The sequence below is a fragment of the Nerophis ophidion genome, linkage group LG12 (genome assembly GCF_033978795.1).
Source record: "Nerophis ophidion isolate RoL-2023_Sa linkage group LG12, RoL_Noph_v1.0, whole genome shotgun sequence".
In the NCBI taxonomy this organism is placed as follows: domain Eukaryota; kingdom Metazoa; phylum Chordata; class Actinopteri; order Syngnathiformes; family Syngnathidae; genus Nerophis; species Nerophis ophidion.
The window spans coordinates 41,336,250-41,359,634 of NC_084622.1; the positions used below are offsets into that span (position 1 = coordinate 41,336,250).

Here is a 23,385-nt window from a genome sequence, read left to right on the forward strand (position 1 = left end):
GTTGGGACTGAGCATCGCCTGCAGCGGTACCAATGCCAGGTTCTCCTCACAACACCCCACTGTGTTGACAGAAAGGGCATTCCTACACACACACGCACACACACACACACACACGCACACACACAGTTTCTTGTATTTTTTACTTTCTTGAGACCTCCGAAAAATGCCTACCTCTTTAGGACCACCCGTTGTAGATATATAAAGATTTGTATTTACAACATTAATAATATATACATACTATGGAAATGTAACAAATGTAAGCTTTTAGCTATTTTGTTATTTACAAATTTTTTTGTTTGTAATTGGTTTTTAATCGTCATTATTTATTCATTATTACTAGGGCTGTGAATCTTTTGGTGTACCACGATTCGATTCAAAAGTCGATTTTTTCGATTCGATTCGATTCTCGTTTTAAAAACGATATTTTTCCGATTCAAAACGATTTTGTTTTCATTCAATACATAGGATTTCAGCAGGATCTACCCCAGTCTGCTGACATGCAAGCAGAGTAGTAGATTTAAAAAAAAAAAAGCTTTTATAATTGTAAAGGACAATGTTTTATAAACTGATTGCAATCATGTAAATTTGTTTTAACTATTAAACGAAACAAAAATATGACTTATTTTATCTTTGTGAAAACATTGGACACAGTGTGTTGTCAAGCTTATGAGATGTGATGCAAGTGTAAGCCACTGTGACACTATTGTTCTTTTTTATTATTTTTTATAAATGTCTAATGATAATGTCAATGAGGGATTTTTTAATCACTGCTATGCTGAAATTATAACTAATTTCAGCATAGCACGCAATTATAACTAATTTCAGCATAGCACGACAGAACAAACTTTTGGTTTGTTCTGTCGTGTTTGTGTGTCCTCTCAATTGTTCTGTCAGGTTTGGTTTTGGAATGGATTGCATTTTTATGGTATTGCTGTGTATTATTTTGCGCGCTTTGAGTACCTTGAAGGTAGAAAAGCGCTATACAAGTACAACCCATGTATTTATTTTTATTTTATTATTTTGTTGGATTGATAAAATAAATTAAAAAAATAAAACAAAAAAACTATATATATATTTTTTTTTTTAATTGATTTTTTAAAAATGAGAATCGACTCTGAATCGCACAACGTATTCGATTTGATTCGTATTCGAATCGATTTTTTCCCACACCCCTAATTATAACGGTATGTCTCTATATACATATTTATTTATTTTTTTAATTAATTTTGCCCAAACGGGCCACATTTCAATTTCTTACACCAGCTTGTTGCCCAAAGGGGAGAACTTCAAATTTTTACACACACTTGTTATTTCATATGTTGACCAAAGGGGGAGCACTTTAAAAAACGACACACAGTCAATTTGAAAAATCCCTCCTTTTTGGGACCTCTCTCATTTTGATACATTTCACCACCAGAGGTGCTAATGAGACATTCTCTATCCATCCATCCATGCATTTGTCTACCGCTTGTCCCTTTTAGGGTTACGGGGCGTGCTGGAGCCTGTAGGCTCGGGATTGAACTCAGGACTACTCATTCTCTATCAGATGCAATTTTTTTCCGTATTGGGACCATGATTTCAGTCCTAACTTGTTCACCCGACCTCTTATGGAAGGTTGTTTTCCTTGTTGATGTCTCAAGAAGGGTAGAAATAAAAGGACACACACACACACACTTCATTACATCAGTTAGCTAAACACGATCCATCCATACATCCATCCATTTACTACTGCTTATGTCCCTTTGGGGTTGCGGGGGGGCGCTGGTGTCTATCTCTCACAGGTTAAAAAAGTGCACTATTCCACAAACCAGTAGCAATGGGGTGTAGCTCACATACTGTTTCCTTCAACCTGACAAACTATCTCATGATCATGAGCATGTTTGCTGTAAAAAAAAAAAAAAAGCACCATTTAACCGTTCTTTTGCTTTTCAGGGGAGGGCTATTCAACTGGCTGTTCAGCTGGAGTTAAGTTCAAAACTTATGAAACAAACATTTTTGTAGCAAATTCCTAAAAAACACCAGCGCCCTCCTGTTGTATGGAGCAACTTGAACACAATGGCAGATCCTTACATTGACATTTTAACAGCACACCTGGTTCCTCAAGACACCCTTTAAAGGCCTAGTGAAAATAGATGTTCTTATTTAAACGGGGATAGCAGGTCCATTCTACGTGTCATACTTGATCATTTCGCCATATTGGTATTGGCATGTGTTGCAATGTTAATATTTCATCATTGATATACATACTTGCCAACCTTGAGATCTCCGATTTCGGGAGATGCTGATGGGGGGTGGGGGCGTGGTCGGGGGTGGGGGCGGAGGCGCAGTTGGACGCGTGGTTGGGGCGGGGAGCGTGGTTAAGAGGGGTGGTGTATAATTCACCAACTCGAGTATTTAATATATGTATATATATATATATATATATATATATATATATATATATATATATATCTTATATGTATGTATATGTATGAAATACTTGACTTTCAGTGAATTGTAGCTATATATATTTATTTTATTATATATGTAAATAAAAGAAATAGTTGAATTTCCGACGGCACCTATCAAATACACAGTAATAAAAACACAGTTGTTCTACTAACTGTACTGTGCTTGCTGGTTACTAAAAAAAAACAAAAAAACACTTACTTTTCACTATTTGAGTAACCTTTGTTCTGCCATTTGCGTATTGGGAGCGATCTCCGAATCCGGGAACATATCCTTCATGGATTTGTTGCTTCCAGCTATCAGCATATAGCCATCTTTGTCTCAGCATAAGTTACACCATCGGGTCTTCATTTTGCGAGGTGGGCCATAATACTGGGTTGTGAACGATGCTGCGGTGCGGACGCTTTGTGCTTTGCTGACCGTTCATGGCTGAATATCCGTTCACCATGTTCAAAGGAGAAGTCTGTTCTACAAAATTTACAGGCAACATACCCCTTCTCCTTCAAACTCTCCTGGATAAACTGAAATTTTTGTTTCCAATCGTTCTGGAACTTGCAAGCGTATTTCTTCATTTTGCTCGTCGATGGTGTATTGGGTTGGAGTCAATAACCAGTCGACGTGATGAAGTTACGTCCCTACTGTGGGCTTCAGAACAAATGTAGAATATATTTACATTCAATTCTATGTACAGTAGATGGCAGTATTGTCCTGTTTAAGAGGGTCACAACATTTAGTCAGGTCTGACTCAATATTGGGGGGCATGGCCCCCAGCTCCGCTTGTATTTCGGGAGATTTCCGGGAGAAAATTTGTCCCGGGAGGTTTTCGGGAAAGGTGCTGAATTTCAGGAGTCTCCCGGAAATTCCGGGAGGGTTGGCAAGTATGTTGATGTATAAACTATCAGACTGCGTGGTCGGTAGTAGTGGGTTTCAGTAGGCATTTAAGTCCTCTCTTTTTTGGTCAGGTTTTGTTTGCATGCCCGTTTCTCATCTTAAGTGGAGAATAAGAGAGTAGATTCACTTTATCTTTGCCTCATCAATAACACATCTCCACACATCTCATCCTCACCATCTACGCCTTTGATGGGAGTGATATCAAACAACAACACCAGTACGGGAGTGCTTGCGCCGCTCAATGCTTAAGACACAGCAGCTAACGATCAAGTGGACCAACTTTTGGCAGAACGACCAATGCCTCTGTTTTTAGCGCATCAAAGCCCAATTCCAACCGAGAGGAATAACACAGGAGAATTCTCCAAACACCGGCAAGTAGAACACACTCCAGCTTCTATTTTCAGCAAGACTAGTGTTAATGTGGATATTATTTCAATGTTAGCCTCATCCTATCTTGCTGATTGTATTGTACAATCTGTCCCGGCAAGAAATCTATGTTCGAAGAACTCCGGTTTATTAGTGATTCCCATATCCCCAAAAAAGTCTGCGGCCTATGGAGTCTGAAATGCCCTCCAGGTCACAGTTAGAGATGCTACCTCAGTAGAAGCATTTAAGTCCCATCTTAAAACTGATATGTTTACTCTAAAATAAATGATAAATGGGTTGTACTTGTATAGCGCTTTTCTACCTTCAAGGTACTCAAAGCGCTTTGACACTACTTCCACATTTACCCATTCACACACACATTCACACACTGATGGATGGAGCTGCCATGCAAGGCGCTAACCAGCACCCATCAGGAGCAAGGGTGAAGTGTCTTGCTCAGGACACAACGGACGTGACGAGGTTGGTACTAGGTGGGAATTGAACCAGGGACGCTCGGGTTGCGCACGGCCACTCTCCCCACTGCGCCACGCCGTCCCTCTAGCCTATAAATAGAACCCCCTTTTAGACCAGTTGATCTGCCGTTTCTTTTCTGTTCTGCTCTGCACAGGTTCGGTGGCCACGGATGAAGTGCTGGCTTTCTAGAGTCGGGACCCGGGGTGGATCTCTCGCCTGTGCATCGGTTGGGGACATCTCTGCGCTGCTGACCCGTCTCCACTCGGGATAGTCTCCTGCTGGTCCCACAATGGACTGGACTCTCACTATTGTGTCAGATCCACTATGGACTGGAGTTTCACAATATTATGCTAGATCCACTTGTCCACCGGTCACCAAAGAGGGGGGATGGTGGAGTAGTGGGGGGTGGGGGTTTGGGGGTCACACACACTCCAAGGTAAATAAATGATAAATGGGTTGTACTTGTATAGCGCTTTTCTACCTTCAAGGTACTCAAAGCGCTTTGACACTACTTCCACACTACTTCCCATTCACACACACATTCACACACTGATGGAGGGAGCTGCCATGCAAGGCGCTAACCAGCACCCATCAGGAGCAAGGGTGAAGTGTCTTGCTCAAGGACACAACGGACGTGACGAGGTGGTACTAGGTGGGAATTGAACCAGGGGCCCTCGGGTTGCGCACGGCCACATTACCACTGCGCCACGCCGTCTCATTGTCTCATTGTCATCCCACTAGATTGAGTCTTTCCTTGCCCTGATGTGGTATCTGAACCGAGGATGTCATTGTGGCTTCTGCAGCCCTTTGAGACACTTGTGATTTAGGGCTATATAAATAAACATTGATTGATTGATTGATTGATTGAACATTGACAGGACTCTAATAATGTGAACAATACTATGCTTTAAAGGTTACCTATTATGCAAAACAGACTTTTCTTACCTACTGGTACCTGCTTTTGTGTATTTGGGATCTGCATCAGTACCAAACATTTTGAATCAAACCATGGAGGCCTGGCGGAGATATTTATAAAACAATCTCACCTTTTTTAATGCTTCGTCCGAACGTGCTTACCGAGTGACATCAGCTGATTTGATCTGAGCATCCATTCATCCATCCATTTTCTACCGCTTATTCCCGTTGGGGTCGCGGGGGGCGCTGGTGCCTACCTCAGCTACAATCGGGCGGAAGGCCGGGTACACCCTGGACAAGTCACCACCTCATCGCAGTCTGAGCAGCTTAAGCCAAAGAGTTTTGTGCGAGCCCGTCAGTCTAGTCTGACATTACACTCAATAAGTCCCTTATTTTTCTCTGTCTTCTTGTTGTGGGGCAGACTGGCTCGTACATGCACATGCATCCTCCACTGATGCCAATTCCATTACAACGTAGCGTGTAGTTCAAACTTATATCTGTCAGTACGACCTCTTTGCACTATGCGCTTCAGCATCCGCTGACCTTTCTCTGTCAGTTTACGTGGCCTACCACTTGGTGGCTGAGTTGCTGTTGTTCCCAAACTCTTCCATTTTCTTATAATAAAGCTGACAGTTGACTTTGGAATATTTAGGAGCGAGGACATTTCATGACTGGATTTGTTGCACAGGTGGCATCCTATGACAGTTCCAAGCTGGAAATCATTGAGCTCATTAGAGCGACATATTCTTTGACAAATGTTTGTAAAAACAGTATCCATGCCTAAGTGCTTGATTTTATACACCTGTGGCCGGGCCTAGTGATTAGGACACCTGATTTTCATCATTTGGATGGATGGCCAAATACTTTTTGGCAATATAGTGTATGTAAACCACAGGGAAGTTTTTTAAGTGTAGAAAAAAAAAAATCATAATTTGACCCATTTAACTATGAAAATATTCCATTGATGACTAAGAATCGTAGTTCACAAAAAATAATTTACTGATTAGACGTTATAAAGAAGTGGTTTATGGGGAATCAGTCGACAACATTAAAATGCGTGGGCCAATGTTTGTGGAGTTAAGTATACTTCATATACAGCAGTTGTATATGAAGTATATGACACAGTCTAAAAAAATCGCTTTGTTACCGTGCTTCTTTTTTTTTTTACCACTGCCAGTATTCATTTGAACCGACAACCAGCTATATTCTAAGAAGGTTACCCTCAAAGCGGCCTATACCAAATTAACATGTTTTCACTCTTTCACTGATCTCCGGCTCGGCCAAATCCACAGAGCTCACTCATCTTAGCTTGCTCAGAGGATGACAAAGCCCTCTCTCTGCAGAAACGGAAGCTTACAAGATACATTTGCTCGGAATATAGCTTGATTCCTGTTATATGACAAACGCGGATTTTCTTGTAAGTCCAAATGCAAAAAGGGATCCTTGACAATTCATAAGGTGCTTTGAAAAAAAAACACTTTGAGTGGTATAACAAATTCAATTTCGCTCCCTATTACATTTCCATCTTCATTAAAGTATATTCGCTGTGTTTAGATCGGTGGTTCTTAAACTTGTTGGAGGTACCGAACCCCACCAGTTTCATATGCGCATTAACCGAACCCTTCTTTAGTGAAAAATAAAAAAAAATGTTTTTCTCAAATTCAAGACAAAGTGATATGATTTTTTTTACCGGTGCACAAAATGAACCGTGTATGAAAATCACCTTGTTCAAAGAACAAAACCAACACCGTGCATAAACTCACAACATATGTTGGACTTCTGCTGTTGCCGTCTCCATAATACGCCGATAGGGAGAAGTTTTTATGTTCACCAGGCCTGGGCATTTATTTTGACTCGGAGGCCAAATTTAGAGAAAAAAAATGTCCCTGGGGGGCGGTATATCTATTTTTAGGAACACTAACACAAAACCTTGCAATAATGTCAGATCGAATACTAAAAACGTTATGACAGACCGCCTTAAAAAACGGAATAGAATTTTACTTTTTTTTTTTTACTGAATGAGACCCCCGGAATGTACATGAAAATAAAGATGTGGGATTTACAATATCATCTATGAAGGATAAAACACTGAATATTGACAACATATGAACGTCAACCCCCCCTCCATCCACATATTTTACAATAAAACGAAACACAACAAAATGCAACAAACAGCAAAATATGAATGCAAATGGTAAAAAAAACAAAAAAACACCTAAAATTTGATATATATGAATATATTGGAAAAATCTCCTTCCGCGTCTGTCCCTGACACCCGCACTTCAGGCTCTATAAACACTCCCCACCCACATTGCTTAGTGCCTGGTCTGAACTGCTGTTACTTAGATGACCAAAGTAACTAATTAGATTACCGTAGTAACTCATATTTCATACAAAAGCACAGATTTTAACCATTGAAATACTTAGTATAGTTCAAAACTTACAATCATATGAGTACACATCATAATGGCAGATATACTTTCCATCTTAAAGATCTAAAAAAAATTATTTGGAAATGTCCGGCGGGCCAGATTGAAAAGCTTAACGGGCCGCATGTGGCCCCCGGGGCCTTAATTTGCCCAGGTCTGATGTACACGTTGAATTGGGTGTGACTTGACCACCATCGAACCCCTGAGGCCGACTCACCGAACTCCTAGGGTTTGATCGAACCCAGGTTAAGAACCACTGGTTTAGATACTAAATTGATACAATACTGAAGCATCAATGCTTCATGAAACACAAAGAGTGATACTGTGTCCCTTGATGCTTCAATGTTTGTATCACTTTAGAAAAAACAACTACTGTGTTATTTGAAGCGCCATTATGAAATCAGTACCTTGTCGATGTCAAGTGGGAAGCGCTTAGTGATGCGCGTTTTGTTCAACCCCAGGATGCAATGGACCAGACAGACAGGACTTGCAGGTAAGGGCTTGATTTTAATACAAAAAAATAACAAAACTGGTACAAAAACTGACAAAAAATCAAACAAAAGAAAAAAACGCGCCGAACGCACGGGAAGCTAAGGCTAGTACTTAGCACGGAGTCGAGAAGTCCAAGGGCGACGTGCCGAGCGCAAGGGAAGCTAAGGAGATACTTAGCACACAGACGAGAACTAGGAAACATCCACGTGAGTGTTGCTTACCGCAAACAAAGGACCAAGACTGAACGACCAGACAAGGCAGGCTTAAATAAGGAAGTAATTAACAAAAACAGGTGTGCGTACAAGGCAGGTGAAAATCAATGCGTAACCATGGCGACAAGATAAATAAGGAAGAGCAACCAGGAACCGAAAGAGTTCAAAACAAACAGAAAACACAAAAAGACTCAAAAACCAAAATCAAAATGTGATCCGGGCAGCGGATCACAACCACAGGTAAGGAATGTGACATACACTCACTGAGGCGTCATTTACTCATTGCTACTTTGCATATTTACAAAATAATCGTCTATTTTGTTTTTGGGGTTTAATTTCTAACTTGAGTGCAGGGAAATAATTTTTGTTGGGATTTGGATTTTTTTTTTTCAGCAATTGTACTTTTATGGCTAGTATGTAATCCTATTATATGTAATTAATATGGAGCTGTGGTTTTATGTTGAATGTGGTGTTATTGTCATGTATGACAATAACGCTGCCTTATTGTTGTACATGTATCAAAGCGCTTTTGACATTTTAGACCCCGGGAAGAATGGCTACTACTATTGCGACAGCTAATGGGGATTTTAATAAACAAACTATAAAATGAATATGCAGATCAAATATAGTCATTTTTTCTAATGGAAAGGATCGCAGATGACCATTTTGGAACACGACCACAGTATTAGTGCAGTGTCGATACAGCACGTGATTTACCCATCATGAGATCAACAATGTCATTTTTATTTTTATTTTGGTCTATATTTGGTTTCTAAATTGATTTCATGCAAATAATCCGTACCTTTTTGTCAGTGCTTGGACTTTTTTTGTCAACAATTGTAATTGTATGGCTACGGTGTAATCCTATTACGTGCAAAGGAAGAATGGCTACTAGTATTGTAGGAGCTATTAGGGATTTCAATAAACAACAACAAAAAACCCTCATTATAAAACGTACTTGGTCAATTACAGTAACTTTTAAATTCAGCAGAAGACGTTTGGAAGAGAAACTGGAATTTGTGACGTATCATGTCATCACAAACCATAACCACAGCCTTTATGAAACAATAACGCAATAATAGTGCAGTCAGTGTTCATACAGGTAGTGAGTGTGCCATACAATAGATAGATAGATGGTTAGATGGATAGATAGATAGATAGATGGATAGATAGATAGATAGATAGATAGATAGATAGATAGATAGATAGATAGATAGATAGATAGATAGATAGATAGATAGATAGATAGATAGATAGATGGATGGATGGATGGATGGATGGATGGATGGATGGATGGATGGATGGAGAGAGAGAGAGAGAGAGAGAGAGAGATAGATAGATAGATAGATAGATAGATAGATAGATAGATAGATAGATAGATAGATAGATAGATGGATGGATGGATGGATGGATGGATGGATGGATGGATGGATGGATGGATGGATGGATGGATGGATAGATAGATGGATAGATAGATAGATAGATAGATAGATAGATAGATAGATAGATAGATAGATAGATAGATAGATAGATAGATAGATAGATAGATAGATATTAGGTCAGGAAAAAAACACTGAGGCAATTTCATCCGTACAAGCCTGTTTCACAGATTTATTTGCTCTTCAGGGGTTTCTCTAAAGAGCAGAGGAACCTATGAAACAGGCTTGTAGGGATGAAAAAACCTCTGTGTTATTTCCTGACCTAAGGTATATTCCGCACTACCCCGGTATTGAGCACTGCATAAACCACATGAACCTTGACTATAGAAGGATAGATAGATAGATAGATAGATAGATAGATAGATAGATAGATAGATAGATAGATAGATAGATAGATAGATAGATAGATAGATAGATAGATAGATAGATAGATAGATAGATAGATGGATAGATAGATAGATAGATGGATGCGAGTCCTAATTAAGCAGTGTATAAAGTGGTGAGCCAGAAGCTGCAAACAAAACCCTCTCTGTGTTGGTCAGCCATTGATGCAGAGCACTCTTGGAACACGCCATCCCTACTAGAATAATGGGCCACTTTACAGGCTTCCAAGTTAGTTCACAGAATATCAAGCTGGGAAACCGCAAGCATAGGGTTCATGGGGAGGAGGGGGAAATTTAATTGTTTCCTCCGTTTTTTGTTTTCGCAAGCTCCACCATTCCAACTCCCCTAACCCCTCCTGCCCCCACCTCTCTTTCCCCCTTTCGGTTCTGAAAAAGGGGTTCCGACAAACAGGCAATGGTTGTGTGTTCCGATGCACAAGTGGGTGAGGTAAACAAAACGAGACAGTACGCTCTTATCAGCTGTGCTTTTGGGGATGGGATAGGCTAAGCTGTGGGGAGCAGCTCACAAGGCGGAGGCTGATTGGTTAAGGATCTCGGGGTGCAGGGGTGATGGGGCAGAGGGACGGGTGACGGTCAAGGGAGACTGTTATAAAGGGGGTTATTCGGAAGGAAGTGGGTGCCGGGTTTTCTCCCTTGGAGTGCGATCATTGTGCTCGCCGCGGAAGTTCTCATGAAGGAGAGACTCCCTAAAATGTGATGGAACTCTCTCTCCCGCGTCTGAGCAGACAAGTGGCAGCTCGCTTTGCTCCCACAGCTCAAAGACATTTACATGCTCAAGAGGAACATTAATGCCTGCCGATGCAACCGGAGTGAACAAAGAAACACACAGAGCTTCGTCAGAGGCCCGTAGGATTTGTGAACAAGCAAATAGGGCTAAAGGGCGGGGATGTTGCAAGGACGAATTGTAGGATCATTTCAACAATTATTATTTCTTTGATGATCCAATCCAGGCATGTCAATTTTGTTTTCATCAAGGGCCACATCGCGGTTATTGTTGCTCTCAGAGGGCCGCTTCTAATAGTGAATAGTATATCAATGTAAATGTACACCTGTGCAATACATGTTTATAATTGACTATGCATTTGATGATTAGAATCTTTTTTACGTACACTGTTAAAAAAAAATCTACAGGCTCGAAGAGAGGTTTTTGAATGGCCTTACCAAAGTCCTGACTTAAACCTGTGGACAATGCTGAGGAAACAAGTCCATGTCAGAAAATCAACAAATTTAGCTGAACTGCACCAATTTTGTCTAGAGGAGTGGGCAACAATTCAACCAGAAGCTTGCGGATGGCTACCAAAAGCGCCTTATTGCAGGGAAACTTGCCAAGGGACCAAGTATTAACATTGCTGAATATGTACTTTTGACCCAGCAGATTTGGTTGTATGTGCTCCAATCACTCTATCACGAAAAAATAATTGTTGGAGAAATTATTGGAAACTCAAGACAGCCATGACATTATGTTCTTTACAAGTGTATGTAAACTTTTGATCGTGATAGTATGTATTTATATATATATATATATATATATATATATATATATACATATATATGTATATATATATGTATGTATATGTATATATATATATGTATATATATACATATATATACACATACATACATTTTTATATACATATATATATACATATGGAAATATATATATATATATATATATATATATATATATACATATATATATATATATATATATATATATATATATATATATATATATATATATATATACATACTTTTTTTTTTTTTTAAATAACATTCATGCAACAGGGCTGCCAGTTTTTCCACAATAAAATATACGGTTGTTGTTTTTATAGTGTGTTAGTGTATATGGAAAAACAGTAATCAAAGTTTTTTTTACGATAAAAAAATGTCAGCTCAATCCCCAGAATTTTACTTTAAAATCTATTGTCATTTTTACAGTGTACAATTTGATGGGAAACTTACAATGACATTATCAGTCAAGCAGATACTGAAGTATTTATTTTCATTTTAACAAAATTTTGGGGGGAATGTACGGGAATGCAATATTTTGCTGCGTTATTAGATACAGTTAAAGTTTAAAATAAATGAAATTGCATGCAGTACATGTTGTTTTTAATGATCACAACGGAGAAGCCAAATAACTTTAGAAAGAAAAGATGAAGTACTTTATTATCATATATTATTCGGAGGCTTTCACAGGCTACATAAAATGATGCAGCCCCCCGGCCTTGAGTTTGACACCTTTGATCTAATCCTACCTTTCTTCTGAACCCAACATTATGTAGATACTAAAATGCCACAATGCCTTCATCAAAAGAAAACATTGACTTTTATTGTTGTATAGTTTTATTGTTACAGGACTTCTTCAGTGTAAGTAAAGCCTATTCTAAAACTTAGAGTGTCTTTGGAATAAATAACTATTCCCACCTGAATGTGTCCTTCCGTATATTTTCATTTAGTTGAGACAAAGTCTTCTATTTTTTGTTTTTTTCTAAATAAATCAATTACTGCGCTTTAATTATAATTCCTGCTTTGCACACAAAGGGTTGATTGTTCTCAGTGGCTTGGAGAAAAAACAAAACGGGACGCCCCAGAAGCCCCTGTCCGTTTTAGCCCCCCGATCCTCTTTAACATTCTCTGTCAGTGTAGTTCCGTGACTCCCACTGCTGACCTGAATTCTGATGGAGCAGGTGCCAAAGAGACGTGGGTGGTGGTCACTGATCAGTGGTGAAAGGATATGTCCCGTTGATCAACGTAAACACGTGTTAACTACCACCCGGGGTCTCAATCATGTGTTTAGGAGGGACTATCAAGACCAATTTTGATCATTCGGAATTACATTTATAGATGTATGGATATTATTTAGTAGGGATGTGAACTAAGGATGGGTACCTTTCACATTTGAATCGAAACGGTACCAATTCCATGCATCTGGGAATCAATACCAGTACTCAACAGTACTAATATTTGATGTGTTTAAATGTTAATAAAGGTACATTTGTAGAATACTGTAATCTTTTTTTAACATCTAACAGTGAGCTGATAATGATAACTCTGCTGTTCATTTCTTACACTTCCGAGTAGTATTATATATTAGACTTTGCATGCAGTTGCAATTCCAAGACATTGGATGGCAGTGGTGTGTAGGCTACGAGAGTAGGAACAACTCTGCTTCAAACGATCTCCTAAATCGGGGGTCAGCAACCCGTGGCTCTACAGTGTCTCCCTAGTGGCATTTTTGAAAAAGGATTACAAATGGAAAAAGACGGGGGATTTTTTTTTTGTTTGAGGACACCCAACTCTACATGCCCCTAAAGCTGACCAACACGCCGGATTGTAGTCAGCTGGAGGTGTGTCTTAATGAAATTAAACAATGGACGCCGCCAACTTTTTGCAACTAAATGCCAAAAAAACGGAAATACGGATTATCGGTCCTGCTAGACACCGACCTTTATTTGATAATACAACTTTAACATTTGACAACCAAACAATTAAACAAGGCGACTCGGTAAAGAATCTGGGTATTATCTTGGACCCAACTCTCTCGTTTGAGTCACACATTAAAAGTTACTAAAACGGCCTTCTTTCATCTCCGTAATATCCCTAAGATTCGCTCCATTTTATTCCATAACGATGCTGAGATCATTATCCATGCGTTTGTTATGTCTCGTCTCGATTACTGTAACGTATTATTTTCGGGTCTCCCCATGTCTAGCATTAACAGATTACAGTTGGTACAAAATGCGGCTGCTAGACTTTTGACAAGAACAAGAAAGTTTGATCACATTACGCCTGTACTGGCTCACCTGCACTGGCTTCCTGTGCACTTCAGATGTGACTTTAAGGTTTTACTACTTACGTATAAAATACTACACGGTCTAGCTCCATCCTATCTTGCCGATTATATTGTACCATATGTCCCGGCAAGAAATCTGCGTTCAAAGGACTCCGGCTTTTTAGTGATTCCCAGAGCCCAAAAAAAGTCTGCGGGCTATAGAGCGTTTTCCATTCGGGCTCCAGTACTCTGGAATGCCCTCCCGGTAACAGTTCGAGATGCCACCTCAGTAGAAGCATTTATGTCTCATCTTAAAACTTATTTGTATACTCTAGCCTTTAAATAGACCCCCTTTTTAGACCATTTGATCTGCAGTTTCATAATTTTTTCGCTCCTATGTCCCACTCTCCATTGTGGAGGGGGTCCGGTCCGGTGGCCATGGATGAAGTACTGGCTGTCCAGAGTCGGGACCCAGGATGGACCGCTCGCCTGTGTATCGGTTGGGAAAATCTCTGCACTGCTGTTCCGTCTCCGCTTGGGATGGTTTCTTGCTGGCTCCACCTTGGATGGGACTCTCGCTACTATATTGGATTCACTTTGGACTTGATTCTCACGGTTACGTTAGATCTACTATGGTTTGGACTTTCATAATATCATGTTAGATCCGCTCGACATCCATTGTCGACGTCCCACTGGGGTGAGTTTTTCCTTGCCCTTATGTGGGCCCTACGGAGGATGTCGTTGTGGTTTGTGCGGCCCTTTGAGGCACTTGTGATTTAGGGCTATATAAATAAACATTGATTGATTGATTGACATGACACAAACTTTCTCAATTGTTAGAAAGCCCACTGTTTAATATTTATGTGTGCATGCTTCCCTGATGATAGTATTTGGTGAACATCATGTTGTCCTACTAATTCTGGTGGTTCTTGAACTCACTATGGTGTGGACTGTGACACAACAGTTTGGTTACATGTAAAATCTTCCACTCCTTTGTCTCATTTTGTCCACCAAACGTTTTATGCTGGGCTTGATGATATTGACTTGTCGGAGTGCTAATCAGGCAAATTTGGTCAGTGCATGACTGCAAGCTAATCAATGGTAACATGCTATTTAGGGTAGCTGTAAGTACATATTGCATCATTATGCTTCATTTGTAGGTATATTTGAGCTCATTTAATATCCTTTACTTTTATCCTCTTTGTATACAATATAGTTTTGCATGTCTCATGACACATTATCCGTATGCAACATAGGCTGCATTTCAGATAGTTGTTTGTGTGCCATGTTGTTCCAGACCACAGCAAACAATACTTAAGATTGTAATAAATCTAGTAAAAGAAGACAGCCTGAAGTTTCCTTTAACTTGGACACAGACGTCTATACCTTTGATCACTAAACACCAGTCATTTCCAGGATTTATATCACCTTCTGAGTAGCCTCTGATTTACTTATGGCTTGAGACAGAACTTCATTCCAAACCCAAGGGGTGAAGTCCACCCTTTTCCGACCGAGAACCACGGCCTCAGATTTGGAGGTGCTGATACTCATCCTAGCAGCTTCACACTTGGCTGCAAACTGCCATAGTAAATGCTGAAGGTCACACTTTGATGATGCCAACAGAACCACATCATCTGCAAAAAGCAGAGATGTGATACTTTGCCCACGAAACGGGAAACACTGCGCCTAGAAATTCTTTCAATACAGATATTATGCGGGACCAGTGAAAAATGGCAGCCAAGGAAGTTTCCTAAATCTCCTGTGAACATATCTGATTTACTATCGGCAATGCGAACCAGACTATAGTTCCAATTGTCCATGGCTCATAGCAACAGACTCCTGGAGCCACCTCTACAGGACACTGCGAGGTACACGATTAAATGCCTTATCCAAATCCACAATACATTTGCGGACTGCTTGAGCAAACTCCCATGCCCCCTTCAGTATCCTAGCGAGGGTATAAAGCTGGTCCTGTGTTCCACGACCAGGATGAAAACTGCTCTGTTCCTTCTGAAGCCAAGGCTCCACTAATGGCTTGACTCCTCTCTCCGGCACCCTGGAATAAACTTTCCCCTGGAGGCTGTGGAGTGTGATCTCTCTATGATTGGAACACACCCTCCGATCTAACATCTTAAAAAGGGGGACCACCACCCAGGACTGGCAATCCAGAAGTACTGGCCCAGACTTCCATGCTATGTTAAACAGACATGTCAGACAGTCAGACTACAGCTTAGCTTTGAGGCATTCAAGGCGATACTCATCCTCTCCTGGGGTCTTGCCACTGGGCAGTTTTTGATTGCATCAACAACATTGGCTCCAGTGAGGGACATGTCCGCGTTTGTGACGCCAGACATTGCCTCCTCCAAAGAGGGTGTGTCTGTCGGATTGAGAAGATCCTCAAAGTACTCTTTCCACCATACTTGCCAACACTACCGGATTTTGCGGGAGACTCCCGAAATTCAGCGCCTCTCCCAAAAACCTCTCGGGACAAATTTTCTCCCGAAAATCTCCCGAAATTCAGGCGGAGCTGGAGGCCACGCCCCCTGCAGCTCCATGAGAACCTGACTCAGCAATGCTGTGACCCTCTTAAACAGGACAATACTGCCATATACTGTACATAGAATAGAATAGAATGTAAATATATTCTACATATAATCTACATTTAAGTGCAGTCAAGGAACATGCATCAGGAAGTCTGTTCTGAAGCCCGCAGTAAAGAGACGTGACTTCATCACGCCACTTGGTTATTGACTCCAACCCAATATATTACGCCGTCGACGAGCAAAATGAAGAAATACGCTTGCAAGTTCCAGAATGATTGGAAACAAGAATTTCAGTTTATCCAGGGGAGTTCGAAGGGGAAGGGGTATGTTGCCTGAAAATTTTGTAGAACAGACTTCTCCATTGAACACGGTGGCCGAACGGATATACTCAGCCATGAACGGTCAGCGAAGCACAAAGCGTCCACGGCGCAGCATCGTTCACAACCCAGTATTATGGGTCACCTCGCAAAATGGAGACCCGATGGTGTAACTTATGCTGAGACAAAGATGGCTATGCTGATAGCTGGAAGCAACATCCCGTTCTCATTTTGCGGATGTCTACAACAAATCCGTGAAGGATATGTTCCCGGATTCGGAGATCGCTCGCCAATACGCAAATGTCAGTACAAATGTTACTCAAATAGTGAAAGATAAGTGTTGTTGTTGTTTTTTTTTAGTAACCAGCAAGCACAGTACAGTTAGTAGAACAACTGTGTTTTTATTACTGTGTATTTGATAGGTGCCGTCGGAAATTCAACTATTTATTTTATTTATATATAATGAAATAAATATATATAGCTAGAATTCACTGAAAGTCAAGTATTTTATATATATATATGAAATTTATATGAAATACTCGAGTTGGTGAATTATACTCCTCCCCTCTTAACCACGCCCCCCCCCAACCACGCCTCCGCCCCACCCCCGACAAGGCCCGCCCACCCCCCACCTCCCGAAATCGGAGGTCTCAAGGTTGGCAAATATGCTTTCCACCGACCAACTGTATCCACAGAAGTGTTAAGCAGGTTTCTGCCCCCTTTATAGAAAGTGTGGACAGGGGCACTGCTTCCCCCCCCTGGTGCGCTGGATGATTTGACACAAACTCTTTGCGGCCGACCAAATTTCCTGCTTAGGGAGAGGTACCACAGTTGAGAAACAGACATTTTTCAATAGCTCTCTAGCAGTGACGTGCGGTGAACTAAACACCAGGTGAGGCACATACACTTTTTTTTCTTCTTTTTTTTTTTGCTTAAATTCATATGTGCAGCTCTAGTCATTGTTGATTTAGGTTGCACATTAGAGTAACAGGAAAAAAGGGAGTTGTTCGCTTTCATAAAAACATTATCATAATGATATTTTGATATGATAAATGGATCCAAAAAGTGTTTAATAAAGTTGTTATTAAATACTTTTTGGTCCCATTTGCTTTTAACAAAATAAATTAAGTATTGTGAGTGTATAATAGCTTTCTGCATTTGTATCTGAAGCAGCAATAGCTATCCTCCATGAAAATATACTTTGTATGACCACATTCATTTTGTCTTAAAGTCCAGTTTAGAGAAGTATTTCATCTTGGATACAGTATATAATCCTCCATATTGGCAGACACATTCATTTAATTTAATTTCATTACAAAAAAATTAAACAATATTTTTGTATCCGACAAAAACACCCACAAACGCTTACTTACTCTAATAAAAATGCCATGTTTGTTATAAATACAGTTAAAAAAAAGAAAAGAAAAAAAGGAAAGCTTCTACTGGAGAGACCTTTGTCTGCTAGCTTAAGCGCCCCCACTCCTCCCAGTGTGGCGAGTCAGAGTACTGCTGAGGCATTGAACTGCAAGTTGATAATATATCCCCCCCTACCTTGAGGCAGAGGTACTTGCTGCCTCATGGTCTGCCTTTTCCCCTTGGCAACAAGCATGCGCCCCCTAGCACGCACACGCCCAATACACACTGCGTGTAGCCGTGGAGGCACCGCATGTGTCTACCTCACTTTTCGTCTGCTGCATTGTTTTAATCAGGAAACATGGAATTTCTGCGATTTTGACCATGAAAATTACCAAAATATACAGGAACCACACCAAAACCACATAGAAAGCATAAACCAAGGGAAATATTAAAACTTATTTTATTTTATAACTTCGTTTTGGAACATCTCGTGTTCAAGCCACCTGGATGCAGGTGAGGCACTGCCTCACTTGCCTTCCCTGACAGCATGTCACTGCTCTCTAGGGCAGGGGTAGGGAACCTATGGCTCTAGAGCCAGATGTGGCTCGTTTGGTGACTGGATCTGGCTCTCAGATAAATCTTAGCTGACATTGCTTAACACCATACGTAATGAATAAGAATGAATACGTGTTTAAAATAACATTAAAAATTTAGAACATTCTCATGTATTTCATCCATCCATCCGTTTTCTCAAAGTCGCAATAATGGTAAGAAGTATTTTATTTATTATCAGTTAACTTCAGAATAACAATGTTATCAAAAAGAACAAGAGACGTATTTTATTCTAAAAAATGTTGGTCTTACTTAAAAATGCACGCATTTAGTTGTATTCAGGGTTACAAAAATATTATGTGGCTCTCACGGAAATACGTTTTAAAATATTAGGCTTTCATGGCTCTCTCAGCCAAAAAGGTTCTCGACCCCTGCTCTAGGGGGTCCAACAATGGTCCCAGGCCCTATGCTCAGTATAGGCAGCTTGACTGAGTCCGTTCTGACTGCCGCTTAAGTGCTTGTGTGCCGAGTCTAGACGTGACATCACATGCAACAAAGGTATCAAAATCTGATTTTACGAAAATTGATACCCGGTAGTATTTACGGAAGTTGGTCGGTGCCTAATTCACACATCCCTACTTAGAACAACCACTCACGCTTATTTTCTGATTCTTTTGGTGACAATGTGATCCGGAATCAATTCCCGATTCAACATAATCCTTATTATTTTGTAAAAAAGTGAGAAGTCCGTACTGTCACTGTGATGGGTTGGGGGCTGTTACAAATTCAATGGTTCACATAGCTGATGTCTGCATATTCTACTGGATCTTATCATTGCCTCATACACTAGTATATTGTGGCGATTCTACCTTTTGCATTATATCAGCAGTGTTATGCTTACATGAAGTTGATTGGATGTGGTGACAACATTTCGTTTCCATATCGAACATTTCCCAGTTTGCTGCTATGACGAAAGTAAACGTCTTCTATTGTCGCATACATGTCATGTGGCGATTGTCTCATAGCAAAACTACAAAAATGTCAGCACCACGGCAAGTAGAGATCTATCGTTCCGCCGCCCAGCAGCAGCCTCTGGTGAATGCATGTGTTGTCCTGCTCCTGTGTAGTCAAACAGAAGTGAAAGGAGCCAGGCCCTTTGTTTGGTCAGCCCATGGGAAAGACCTCACTCTGTGAAGCCCTCTGAGAACTAAAACACGGATTCTGTAGGCAAGACTACGCACAAGCAGAAAAAAAAGGGGCATTTACCTCACGTATTCCAAAATTCATACCTCGGGCCGCTGGTGATGAATTCCAAGAACAAAAAAAGCCCAGATCAATGAATTAAAAATAGAAATGCCATGATATTAAAGTAAACGAGAGAACAAACTGAGGAGTTCAAACGTGAGAAAATGAAAAAAAAAAACAAGTATAGACAAGCATGAGTGAAAGGAGGAGCTGGTTGGCATCCCGTGTGTGTTCCCAGGAGGATTACACAAGCAGTGGAGTTTACACAATGACAGTAGGAACTCCATGAATGAAAAATATATTTTCCATGTGGAAGAGGAATTCTGTTGTCTATTTCACTTTTGTCTCATTTCTGGAATGTTAGCGTTTTGACCAGGTTGGAGTTAGAGCTTGGACCTCCCCTAATCAGAATTTTACATTTGTTCGGGGAGAATTTTTTTTTTTTTTTAACGTGCAGGTCCAACAGAGAGGGAGCAGCTGCGTAAAGAAGCCTGCATTCAAAATCCTTAGCTGAAGAAAAACTGTAAACATTAATATTAGAACTACTCAGATTGACAAAAACACCTGCTGTGATGTACTGGATGATAGTGAATCTTACAGTGGAACCTTGATGACCAACTCCTCATTGTGCAAACTTTAGATTTATAAACCTCAGACCAAAAAATAAAAATGTTTCATTCACCTATTGTATGCCTGCAATTCGGCCATTTTGAGCCCGGAAGCACATGTGAGTGCTCAGCAGAAAAGTGCTGTTGGTATCTCCTGTGCGACTTGTGCCTTTTTGCAGCATTTTTCTTGTTTTGCTAGCTCAATGCGAGTCCAAATAAAGCAATGGACAAGCGACGTGTGGTTTGAAAGACTTAAGAAGTATACACTTTGTTGCCGACACCCACCAGCCCCACCTTTCCCCTGCATGTTGTCATGATCCGCCTCCCGGATCATATATAGTTTTTGTTCTTGAGTCCTTTTTGTGTGTTTTCTGATTATTTTTGGATTCTTCCGATCCCCTAGTTTGTGCACTTCCTTGTTTGTTCGGTTACCAGGGTTTCTTATTTGTTTTACCTGCTTTGCTTTTGTCACGCACCTGTCTTTTGATTGTTACTTTAGTATTTAAGCCTGCCTTCGACCTCAGTTCAAGCTTGGTTCGTTGTTTGCTCAATGCAACTCTCACGTCGGCTTCTCTGCTTTATAAATACTTGGGTTAAGTTATGTCTTAGCTTCTCGTGCGCTCGGCACATTACTTTGGACTTTCGGACTCCGAAAAGTTTTAGCTTACCTTACCGTGCGTAGGCACGCACTTTCTTTTGCTTTTGTACCAGTGTTCTTTTACTTTTTGTATATTAAATGAAGTCTTACCTGCAATTCCTGCTTGTCTTGGTACCCGTGCATCCGGGGGTGACACAACGCACATCACAATGCGTTTTCAACGTGACAGGAGGAACCAAGAATGAACCAATTATTAATTATTTGAATTCCAAATCATTTAATACCCTCTCCGCATGTGTTTCATACGCCAGCAGCCAAGAGGAGTTTTTGTAACATGTTATTTGCTCTATAGTATAATCCATCCCATCCATTTTTCTACCGCTTATTCTCCTTTGGGGTCGCGGGGGGCACCGGTGCCTATCTCAGCTACAATCGGACGGAAGGCGGTGTACACCCTGGACAAGTTCTATAGTATAATAATGTTCATATTGAAAAATAATTTGTGACAATCAATTTGAATTGAGAATTGTGTTGGTCTGAGAATCAATTTGGAATCAATCACCCCAAGAATCGATTTGGAATTCCGATTCTTGTGAATTCCAATTCACATCCCTAGGGTGCACCACAGGACTAGTGACAGTGTGTGTGTGTCTCGACTGTATATAAGGAGGACATCTTTGGCTTTTTTTGTTATGAATATAAAGTTGATGCATCACCCTCTTCTTATGTTTCTTATGTCTGTTACACTTTATTTTGTGTACAATCTTTTACTAAAATATGGACGTTTGTTTAGGCTGGGACACATTGTTTTCTCATAGAGAGATTTGCTTTAATATACAAACGTTTCAATATACAAACTCTGTAGTGATCAACGTTACTCTGCTCGTTAGCTAAATGTTATCTTATACAATCAGTAGAGTTATTGTCCGTAGAAAGTGAATTATTGCCTTTACATAGTCACAAGGGAAAATTAAAAAAATGCTTTGATTTTGCTTCATTTAAGAATATTTATTTTTAAGTGTAGTTCATTGCTTTTTGTCTGTTTTAAAGGGGTCGGAATTTGAAAGTTGAGATGCCGGATCAAAAAAAAAAGCACCAATTTTTTTGCACATGCTAAAATAAATTCCCCACTCATCTTCGTAAATCCTGAATCCTGGCTTCAACAGCACATAAGAAGTTGTCCCACGAGAAGCAGGCAACATATGTGGAACCTTCAGGCTGCTTGTGCTGTTCTTCCATGTCACCACGACCACACTCTCTGATTGCTAATTTTACTTTTAGCCCTTTTATTATAAGCACCAAGAATATATATTATATATATATATATATATATATATATATATATATATATATATATATATATATATATATATATATATATATATACAGTTATGGTGAAAAGTCAGAAGTATACCTACAGCAATGTTAATATTTGTTTACATGTCCTTTGGCAAGTTTCACTGCAATACGGCACTTTTTGTAGCTATCCACAAGCTTCTGTCAAGCTTCTGGTTAAATTTATGACCACTCCTCTTGACAAAATTGGTGCAGTTCACCTAAATTTGTTGATTATCTTACATGGACTTGTTTCTTCAGCATTGTCCACATGTTTGGGAAGGCCATTCTAAAACCTTAATTCGAGCCTGATTTAGCTTTTCCTTTACCACTTTTGACATGTGTTTGGGGTCATTGTCCTGTTGGAAACACCCAACTGCGCCCAAAACCCAACCTGCAGGCTAATGATTTTAGCTTGTCGAAGAATTTTGAGGTAATAATCCTTTTGCATTGTCTCATTTACTCTCTGTAAAGCACCGGTTCCATTGGCAGCAAAACAGGCCCAGAGCATAATACTACCACCACCATGCTTGATGGTAGGTTGGTGTTCCTGGAATTAGAGGCCGAAACCTTTTCTTGTCCAAACATATTGCTGGGTACTGTGGCCAAACAGCTCAATTTTTTTTTCATCAGACCACAGAACCTTCCTCTAAAAGGTTTTATCTTTGTCCATATGCATGTACAGTACACACTAGGGTTGTATGGTATACCACTATTAATATAGCACCGCGATACATCTTATTCAGTAATATATCACCTCTGAAAAATACCAGTACTAATTAGGAGTCTGTGTTTGCTTACTTAATAATAAAAGACAAGTTGTATTGTATGTTAACATTTTCATTTAAGGACAAACTTGCAATAAGAAACACATGTTTAATGTACGGTAGGATTTTTCGTTAAAATAAAGCCAATAATGCAGTTTTTTGTGGTTCCCTTTATTTTTAGAAAAGTATCGAAAAGTACCAAAAAGTATCGAAATATTG

At 40.0% G+C, this 23,385-nt stretch overlaps 1 protein-coding gene across 4 annotated transcripts in view; it reads right to left on the reverse strand.

The window, feature by feature from the left end:
- The window catches only part of LOC133563446 (excitatory amino acid transporter 2-like), a 94,275-nt gene that overhangs the window by 65,624 nt on the left and 5,266 nt on the right, over positions 1-23,385 (reverse strand). The window contains exon 1 of one of the 4 annotated variants that reach the window (XM_061917574.1): positions 19,880-20,027. The exons of 1 other annotated variant lie outside the window; for it this stretch is intronic. The gene's annotated coding sequence lies outside the window, so the exon portion shown is untranslated. Of the gene's footprint in view, positions 1-19,879; positions 20,028-23,385 lie in introns of those variants that run through there. 2 more of the 4 variants (XM_061917575.1, XM_061917572.1) reach the window with 2 other exon arrangements.